Source organism: Anarrhichthys ocellatus, unplaced genomic scaffold (assembly GCF_004355925.1).
Source record: "Anarrhichthys ocellatus isolate YVR2014 unplaced genomic scaffold, GSC_Weel_1.0 scaffold8, whole genome shotgun sequence".
NCBI classification, from domain to species: Eukaryota; Metazoa; Chordata; class Actinopteri; order Perciformes; family Anarhichadidae; genus Anarrhichthys; species Anarrhichthys ocellatus.
The window spans coordinates 1,863,840-1,873,117 of NW_022280038.1; positions in this window are offsets into that span (position 1 = coordinate 1,863,840).

The window sequence follows — 9,278 nt, forward strand, 5'->3', positions numbered from 1 at the left end:
AAAAAGTTCTGTCAGGCCGAGTGCACCCAAAGAACAACTGATCGGTCACCATACCAATATTGCAGCTCCAGTTATTTTGCTCATGTGTCATACCCGTAGCTCAAGCCTTCATTCAATAAGCCTTGCATTTGCTCCGCAGTGGCCTGGCCAACCCCGCCCACCTCCTCCCCTGCATCTCATTCCCTCCTCAGCCCCTCATATACCGGTCCAGTCACTGCCATTCATTCCCTGCCAATTTGACAATGCAACTTAAATGAAATGTCATTATCTTGATAGTAGCGCTGGGATTTGCCTTGTTCTACCTCGTTATAAGATACTGAGGTTTGGTTCCTCGATACATTCTAGAAGTAAATCAAACTGCAGAGGAAACTAGTAGAGTTTGTAGGAAGTGGGAGATGGTTTAGACCTCAGCTGAACCAAATCAGTTTTAAGATTTTTCTTGAAATGTTTTTTTTTATTTTTTATGATTTCTGAGATGTGAGGACCCACTCGCTGGTCGCTGATGGTCAACATCTGTCATCATCCACAGGGACTACAAATTTATTTGGTAATTTGATAGCAGCACCGAGCATAGTGTTTTAAATACTGGATATAATAATTTCGGGTTGTTACGATTTTGTCTCCAGTTTTCCAGAAGAATTGTGCAGTGATTTTATTTTATTTTCATCCCATTCCAAGGTATGATGATTCCGTCTAAAAGCACCTATCCGTGTCCTGGGAGAGAGAAATGTGAGGATTAGAAGATGTTGAATCAGTTTTCTGCTCCCACGGTGTCGGGGACAGAATGATGTCTGTAAGGCTTCACTATTTTATCAGCCACTTCTGCTTACGCTGCAGAAAATGTCCATTTTAAAAGTACAGCACACCTCAAAATAAAAATGCAGTCATTATCTTCTCCCGCACGTCCAATGAAGTTCCTTTGAAGTAGGTAGAACCAATAAAAACAGTGAGATTATTATCATGATTTCATCTTCCATCTGAAACTTTTGAAGGGCCATCTTCCTGCAGCCACAAAAAAGCATAAAATATCCATCAAATTAGTGCAAACAGCTTGTGCAGCATAATTCCAGAGTTATGTGTCCAAACTATTCCAAAAGTCAACCTCATGATTTCCTGTAGGATCCTTTCTTCACTATCAGTCTTCTGATGTAGAGGAGCTAACAGAGACGAGTCTTAAGTCCACCTTCTGGTCCCGACCGAGGACCATTTGGGGTTCGAGCGAGACCGTTTAGCGAAGAGTGTCGTGGAGTGCACTTTTCAGAAACAAATATAATGAATGCTACACACATATTATACACCGACTTAACGAAGAGATTCTGGGCAAAAACATCATGTAAGCCATTTTACACACTGCAAACACAATTATACACAAACTAATATAATAACTAAGATGTACCACATTATCACGTATTTTTCGCCATGACTCGGCGAGCCATGCACTCCATACAAAGCTACGAACAAAAAGCTAACGGCTAACACGGCAGACCAATACATCAGAAAGCACGAGAATTCGACACAGAATCCAGAGATATCTTCAGAATTTCTCTCCGTTAAACCATTACAAAGATACAGCCAACAAGCACCACAAAACCAAGCCACTCCACCGCAGAACAAAACATAAATGCTCCTTACTTTGAGATGAATCATGAAGAAAAAGGTATCATATTCCGTCTTTCCTGGTGAAAGGGGGGTCAACCAAGCATGGGGGACCGTGGGGGCAGGGACTTCACTTTCGGTGAATCCGTTTTTACGCTGGGCGACGCACGGCGCAGTTTTGTTTTTTTCCGGCTAACAACTCTGTCAATCAAGCCCACGTGTCCCCCCAAAGTATTCCTGAGACTCGGACCCGTCGAAGGAGGGTTCATTGACTGAAATCGACCAATCATAGCTGAGATAGGCCCACATACACACAGGGAAACTAGAATTTAGATGAGAAAATCCCATGGATGACAGACAAAAACAGGCTCAGAGAGGATTCAGGCTCTCAAAATGATGCCAAACTGCTGTATTTGGATAGATTGAACAGTATTGGTGATAAAACAAGTGAAATATATAGTTATATAGTATATAAAAGTACAATGGAACAGCTGGAACAGCTGGTTCCAAAATGACAAATCCGCTCGACCTCCTGTGACCTCTCTTTACTAAAACCTCTCTAACTTTTTTTTGCTTCACTTTATCAAAGCAAACAATTTGCAGAGAGACTCTGACATGTTGTGCTATGATTTGGGAGAGTTTTAGCTCTCACCTGCATCTTTAAAAAGAGATACTCATGCTTTCAGTGCTTTTTTTTCAGGCGAACCTGAAACTTTTCAATTTGAGCTGTGTGCCATCTTCATTCACTATTAACCAGTAACATATACACAATATTTACACATCTGAACAAATCTCACAAGTGTTACCTGTATTATAACATCATAATTATTAAAGTAGACCTTGTAGTTACAGAATTACAGTCTTTTTAGTATGGGTATGCAATTTTCGAGCAGAGGCCTAAGAATAGGGCTATGGCTTAGTCTTATTTATCAGACTAGAAAAAAATCTCCATTTTAAAGGTCAACTCAACCATTTTTGATGTTTTTTCTAGAGCTGCATTAATTGATTCATTGGCAACTCGGAGACAGAATGATATGACTGCTGCATTCATTTCTGCTGCAGATGGTAGTTCAAATTTCAACTCCTTGATATAGAGTGCTGCAGAAGACATATTTCTGTTGGACAACCAGGGAAGTTAGCATCACACTGGTTCCCTCAACAAAAAGCCAATGAACGAGGTCATCACCAGTTCATTGGTCTGATTTATTGATCTTAGTATGCCCATGTGTAAAATTGCTCTTTACATTATTGCAACATATGCGTCCCCAGTCCATAGATATTCATATCTATGTGTGTCTTTCTTTTTGGCATGATAATTTATTGTATTGTTGTTTTTCTTATAGCAATATCGTCAGTAGGAGAATTTCAATACCACCCAACCCTGTTTTCTAAAGAGTGCAATCCTTAGCTTGTGATGAGTGCCACACATAACAGAATTTTACACTTGATTGTATTGGATGTTTCTGACTTAAACGAACCTTGGGAGTCATAGTCCTCTTCTCAGCATATGTTTGTTTTGATGTGCCCAGACTTGTACCTTCCACTTCTGATCAAATTTGCTAACAGAGTTGCTCATCTTTTGTGCTGATGATTTCACGTGGAGAGTTTCATGCCCTCCAAGCCTTGGAAGTGCTCCAACTGCCAGTCACCTGAAATTACCTATGCAGAAAATAAATTAGACTTTTAACTCACCAGGATGCCAAAATAACTTTTTCCCCATTGGGCTTTGCTAGGCGCGCTTTCAATGATGACGAATGATCAAGACAAAGAAGATGTAACCTATTTAACCTCCATTTGTTCAAGTCAAAAGAGAATCAAATCTTTTAGCAGTAAACCCACAGCCTTTTACTGTGGATGTAAAGAGTGAGAGGAAGCATAACGGCAGAGGTGGCAGACCAGTGAATGTGTGGAAAGAAGAATTGACTATACAAACAAATATTGCATACACAACTAATCTCTTGGTGGATTGACTTGGCATGGCTGCTGATATAAATGGGATTGATATCCACCAGTGCTCCTGGAATCTATCTCGCTCTGCTTTCCATTTACAAAAGCCCATGCTAGGCAATATTGCCCTAAATGAGGCATTGTGGAGATGGCATATGAAACTGATAGAATATGCACAGTGTGTTTTATTTGCCTCTGTTTAGTATTGTTGGCTGGCCATATGATTTGTGAGCTGATGTGTTTGCACCCGAATGCTTCCCGAATGCTTGCAGGTTGGTGAAAGATGGCCGTGGTGAAGTGTAGTCTCTGGGACTCCCCACTCTGAAGAACTGAAGAAAGATCTTGGATGAGTTGTAAAACAACTTCAAGAATCGAAGAGGAAATATAACAGCTGTCTTTGTCTGAATGCTCCTACATTTTAAGGTGAGTTAGATGTTATTCCTCAGATAGGCCAATCAGGATGTACAGTAGCCTGTGTTTGTATAACTGGCTAATGTTACCATTTAAGAAATTGTTGTAGTGAGTTTTGTTGAAAAATATAAAATTTTAATTTAGCTTTTAAAAGATAAATTTCAGTTTTTTATAACTTGCGTTTTAAGTAATAGCAATGTGAATCTCTATAGACAGATATCTGCATATGACTGCAGAATCTGTGGCAACGGGACAAGGTTTTGGTATTTTGGTTTTAGTCAAAGTAATATTGACCAATCATGTTAAAGCTAGCTGTGGTTGTGTAAAAGTTAACAGTCCTCTTAAAAATAATTACATCAAAATGCTGCATGTTTGTTAGTCGGTTATTATCGAGAATTTTAAATTGGATTAGTGTCATGTGAAATATTAAATGCGTCTTATATCAGTAGACAAACTGTGATGACTTCTCATTCACATCCTATAGTCTGATAATAGGCAGTCATTTGGCTCAGCTGATTTGATATGTACAGTTACATAGTTTTTTTGTGGGGGTTACATGTCGGTCATCCAATGAAAATAATGCAATTAGAAACACCTGAACATTTCGTTCAGCAACATTTAGTGTCACCGCAATCTTTTAAATGGCAATTCAAGGAAATGCATTAGAATATTTGAAAACACAATGAAGAGAAAAATATGAATTAGAATAAAATATAGCGATGATGCCTTGACCCCTCGGGGCCTGCTGGCCTCTGGTTATCCATGCATGCCTGAATGACAATAATAATCCAGGATACATTTTCAAATTGTTTTATGCAGCATATACTTGTTTCTTAGTGTCAGTTAAATGGTGATTTATGCACTTATTAAAGCTGTAAAAAAGAGATTAAAGAAGTGGAACAGGGGGATATGCCTGCAGAGAAAAAAAAGGGGGGAGAAAGAAAGCCAAACAGAGAATGAGGAAGAGATGGAAGCTTAGAAAGAGAACATTTCTTAATTAATCAGTGTTATACATGATATGAAGCCACTGTATCTGCAGATACTCAGCATTAGCTCCATCATTACAACTTATAACTTGAACATAGCACTTCAAATGTAACCAAACTTATCAGCTTTTCTTGGATAAAGATTCATTACAGGGCATGGGTAAAAATGTGGATGACTCGTAGACACAGTGAAGGTATCGCGGTGGGAGGGTGTTCGTCCATCCATCTCTCCCTGCCTCACCTGCCTTAAGGGTTGAATATCCCCCGGGGCATTCCAGCAGAGAGTCTTAGGTCTCTGGGGAAAACGCTCCTCTGTCCTGACAGGCTCGGCCTCCAGCAATGACTGATGCACAACAGCAGTACAGAGTCCCGAGGCACTGAGTCTCCGGGAGCATCACCACCAGCACCAATCCCTCCTTTTTCTATCTTTTTCTATCTTTTTCTATCTTTACGACTGGTCAGAACGGGCGGAAAGCTCGGCCTGTGGTGTTTGTTGCCAGACTTACAGCATCGCTCATACAGACATCTTCACATTTAAGGCTGCTTCCTTGGGTCCTACACCTGCCGGGACATAGTTGCGTCACACACCCTACTCACAGTTGGAAACACCAGAAAAATGCACTCTGGTTCAGGAAAGACCACCAGGGGCAGACTTTAGCGTTAGGCAAGGACGACAACCTGGGCCTCCAAATAAAAGGGCCCCAAACAGCTATGGATTTATTATGATTTGAAGATATGAATAAGTTATTTGACACAGAAATAACTTATTCATAAAAATATGTAACTCAGCTGTATACTACTTACCAACTTTTAGTTAATAGGAAAACATTGTGGTACCCAACAGAGAAACATTACCGGTGATGCTGCAGATCCAGAATTGACCCACAAAATATGAAAAATAAAATATGATGCATTATTCTTTAAACTATCCCATCACATTAGAACTGAAAGCTACACCTTGAATAGAGTGAAGTAATGTCAAGTATATTGTGCTGATAATGCCTCTACCACAATGCACTTCAAAAATAATTGCAATGCTGTGGGTGCGGTATTGAAAGTTTTTCTTCCCAGTACATTAGAGTGAAAAGTTCTCCAAAATCTCTAACTCCACCCCCGAAAAACACACCCAAGTTGGGGTTTCTCGCAGTCAGGTGCATAGGAGTGCATAGAGGAAATTTCCAAATATGCCTATTAGTCGCTTGTTTTGACCACTGCGGTTATGAGAGCGTGGATTTAAATGAAATCCGCTCCTGTTGACTCCAGAGAAGTGAAGAAGAGTTCTGGTTGTGGAGTGATCTGAAGTCGATTAGCCATGACATGCTGTCTGTCTATCAATCTGCAGAGCCATGAAGCTGCGCCCCGCATGCTGAACAGAGTGCCGTTCGCTTGTTTATTAAATTTGACAAAAGCATGCCTTCGGGTCCTCAGATATACACCCACCAGGAGGAATATAGATCAGATGAAAAGTTCTCGAGATTTCCAAGGATAACAAACACCACCATTTCTTCACACATGGCGCTAGTGCGCTGAGCCAATGCCGTTTTGCCTCTGATCTCGGGCTTTTGGCGGGGAGCTCCAAAAAAACTCACGGCGAGTGGAAGCGTCGCTATTTGACGAGTCGGGGTGACAACTGGTTTCCTTAAACTTCAGGATTCATCGAGACTGTGCGCTTGGTGAGAGACTGCACAGAGCTGCATCATGATACACTGGGCATTTCCCAGGCGTGGAACAGTTTTTATTCTGCTGTGTGTGCGTATAACAAGGTATGACTGAAATATTGCTGTGTGTGTTCTATTTAGATTACAATCCATTAGCTGTGGGCTGTAGCAGTGCCTGTGCTGAATGGAGGCTTTTGTTAAAGAAAGCTAACTCTGAAATAACCTTGTTAATGAGATGCCTCATTTTGATAAAAGCTCAAATCGGCCTCCGTTCTACTTTATGGTTTTCTGTGTATGAATGTGTGTGTGTGAGTGTGTGTGTGTGTGTGTGTGTTTGTGTGTTCTTGTGCCATTTATTCTCCCAGAGAAAGAGAATCCAGAGTAGTTGCAATGTTCAAGGTTAGATTCTTTCCAGACTTTGTGACTGAAGGTGACCTTAGTGTAAAGACGGAGTGTATCTGTTGCAGTCCAACCCATCCTCTCCCACCCATGTGACCTATGACACACACGCACTTACGCCTCTCCAGTTAGAGTGACCATATAACAGCGGGGTGAACCAATTAGCGAGCTCTATCCATTCACATTCACAAACACCATTAAGCTCATGAAGTGGCCCCTGATTCCCGAAATGTGAAAAGATCTTCCTGGGTTTAAATATACTTTTTAACCAATGGGTATATGGGCCCTGGAGTATAAGGAAGCAAATATTAGAATCACACAATAACAAAATGATGTATTAATTACAAGGGGCTAAATAATTAACTGTGAAATTGAGCCACCGCTGAATACTTAATGCTGAAATATATATACCACTGAATTTATGTAATTTAAATACTTTACTTTGAAAACCATTTGCATTAATTTATGTAGGTTGAAAACTTTTTGGAAGGGGTTCACGAATTTAGGGAGGAAATTAGAGTACCTGATATTAAAAGTTATTCAAGTCACCGCTCAAATTCAGTTTGTAAAATGATATTCCAAAGATTCAACTCAAGTAAAAAAAACAAGTGGCTCTGGTGCACCAAGGTCAACAGATAAAACCAAAACGTTCTACATTTTTGGATTCAAGGATAATTTATTGTCAATAAAATTACTATAACTATTATTAACTAAATGTGGTAGTGACACCAATAGTGCATTTTTCTTTCAAAACTTGCATCAGGAGAAATTCAAACAGCAGCAACAAAACAATTCTCTGGGCATAATGGTCGACATCTGAACAATAACAACGAAGGAAACACTTTGACTTTGTTTGTGTGCCAATCATCATTCAGCAGTGCCTTAAAACCACAGACTACATCGTGATGTCACCTATTGGTTTGCTGTCGCCATCTTGGAATATGGCCATCGCCATGTTGTTTTTTTCGCAACCGATAAACAGAGGATACCATATTTGGAATGTGGAGGAGTGATGTAGAGACGCCGTATATGTCGCTGGTAGCTGCATCTATCTGCCAATCACAGTAAGACCGCCCTAAAGCATATCCTGCTTTGTGTTTTTTTTTACTCTAAATGGACCATAAGTTAGTAAATGATCATCATGCCGTATTGAAGAAGACTTGAAACTAGAGATTGAGACCATAAACTCATGTTTACAATGTTTACTGGGATAATAAATCAAGAGAGAAGTAGAGTCATTTTCTCATAGACTTCTATACAATCAGAATTCTTTTTGCAACCAGAGGAGTCGCCCCCTGCTGGCCAGTAGAGAGAATGAAAGTTTTAAGACACGCATCGGCTTCACTCGTCAGAACCCTGCGTGTTGGTCAAAAAACGAGGCGTGGCCAGGAGCATTGTTGGCACATTGCTGAGGCATGCAAAGACCTGAACTAAAGTCAATGGTGCAGTATTTTCCTGTTATTTAAATGGAATTCAGACAGTGAGATGCGCCTACATAGGCCGGTTCACTACGCGTAACCTCTGCTTGTTACACACAAATGTCCATGAAGTAAAAGTGCACACGTAGTTTTGGCAAAATGTACACAAGTATTCATAATGCAGACCCTGTGAGTGTTATACATTTACAGTATATATTGAATGATTATTACTGATGCATTAATATGAAAGTAGCATTCTACAGTAGTATAGCTGGCTGAGGTGATATATATTTTAACTACTTTACTGATTTGTAGTTCTATCTTCAAAAATGCATCATATTTTAGTGATGCTGTTTTTTAAAATATAAAACGAATCTTAAAAAGTAACGTGTAGCTAAAGCTGTCAGATAAATGAAGTGCAGTGCAAAGTACAATATCTTCCTCTGAAATATAGTGAAAACGAAATGGAAATACCCAAGTACCTCAAATTTGTGCTTAAGTGCAGTACTTAAATAAAGGCACATCAGCACCCAGTCTCCCGTTTCTCTCCTTGTTTCCTCGTCGCACAAGCAATAATTCTGTTTTTCCTTCTAATCATTACCATTTGACAACACGCTGCACTAACACGCAAACACCGTCTGGAAAAGCAGCATCTTTATCCCAACAGGAAGTCGTGCGCGTGTACGTGCGTTAAGCTCGGCGGTGTGTGAAAGGAGGAGACAGGAGTGATATTTCTCCCAGACACACTCTGCTCCAGCTCTCCGACTTCACCATATGGAGCCCATTACGCCCATTTATGAATGTTCTACATCGGCTACACACACACACACACACACACACACACACACACACACACACACACA